A 1,813-nucleotide genomic window follows, 5' to 3' on the forward strand; every position below is an offset into this window, starting at 1 on the left:
CATCTATCTCATATATCAGTTTCACCTTTTAATTTGCATTACTGAAATTAATGAACTTTTGCACGATATTCTAATTTTTCTAGTTTCACCTGTACATGAATGAGGTACAGGGCCGGACTGGGGGCACTGAAAGGGAGGTGGAATGTATGTGGGGAGGGCGCCGGGTTTTGAGCAGCATGGGTAAGGATGAGAGTTGGGGCTCAGGGGTGCCCTGTGGGTGGGGCGCACCGGGAATATGCCCTGTTGCCCAGTCCGAGCCCGATGAGGTAAACACCTCATTTTTTAAAAAAAATGCTGCCACCATCACACCTAGTTTGCCTCACAAGCAAGGGTCCACACACTTCGGCTTAGCTCACTAACCAGCCATTATTTATGATTATTTATTTGCATTTATACACCACTTTTCAGGTGAACCTCCCAAAGCGCTTTACAAAAAGACCCAACAACTTATCAAGCCACATAGGAAAATAGGAAGCTGCCATATACTGAGTACTAGCTCAGTATTGTCTTCAGACTGGCAGCGGCTTCTCCAAGGTTTCAGACAGGAATCTCTCAGCCCTATCTTGGAGAAGCCAGGGAGGGAACTTGGAATCTTCTGCTCTTCCCAGAGCAGCTCCACCCCGAGAATATCTTACGGTGCTCATATGTGGTCTCTCATTCATATGCAACCAGGACAGACCATGCTTAGCTAAGGGGACAAGTCATGCTTGCTATCACAGGACCAACACTCCTCTCCTGAGAGATGTTTACATATTTCCATGGGTTCACTTCTTCCCCTCAGAGCAAGATGGTCCCTGGTCCCTCTGTGGTGGCAGTATATCTGATGCCATTATCATTCTTCAAATTTTGTGTGTGTCCTATTTTATTGTAATTCTATGCAGTGCTTTTGTGTTCCACTTCAAAGGCTTCACTGGGGACTAATGTAGACTATAAATATTAGCAATATTAGAATTGACGTCTCTCTGCATGGAAGAACATGTAACCGTGGATATCATTCCCATGCTGATACCATGGGAATGGTACCAAAGGACTATGTCAGACAGGATATGCCACCAATCCCCTTCTCTTCCCTCAGATCTTGCACACAGGCAGAAGTTTTAGGAAAGAAGCAGGTCTTCTGTCCTTTGCACTGGCATATGGAGATGCTAAGAAAGAGTGGGAGCTCTCGTCTATTGCTCAGAAAGGATTCCTGCTGCTTCTTACCTCCTCAAAAATGCCAATGGAAATGTGACCTTTGGGGAGATCTGTGTGGGGTTGGGTATCCTGCTAGCCAGAGGGCTGGTGGCATTTGCAGATGCCTGCTCACAAGGCAGGTGACCCTAGACCAGGGATTCTCAAACTTGGGTCCTCAGATGTTATTGGACTTCAACTCCCATAATCCCCAACCAAAGGCCACTGAGGCTGGGGATTATGGGAGTTGAAGTCCAATAACACCTGAGGACCCAAGTTTGAGAATCCCTGCCCTAGACTTTTAGCATCTCAGACACTTGCCTATTTTAACTCTGTGGTTGGGTCAGAGCATAACCCAGGTCAGAATCATGTGGGGCAGAGGTTTAACCACCCTGCCAAGCACCAACACCACAGTGCCAATCTGCAAGGGGCTCAATCTGGCTATTTATGGAATCAAACACAAACATGACAGCCCCAGTCATTTGTTCTACCTCTCTGACAGGGTTGTTGTGAATATAGCATGAGAAAAGCCATCTATGACACACTGAAGGAAGAGCAGGGTCAGTATATGGGATGCTGCTCTCACTCCACTTGCTATTTTCTGCAACCAACCACAGAAGCACAAATTGTTACAGACATACTC

This window comes from Hemicordylus capensis, chromosome 5, assembly GCF_027244095.1.
Source record: "Hemicordylus capensis ecotype Gifberg chromosome 5, rHemCap1.1.pri, whole genome shotgun sequence".
Taxonomy (NCBI): Eukaryota; Metazoa; Chordata; class Lepidosauria; order Squamata; family Cordylidae; genus Hemicordylus; species Hemicordylus capensis.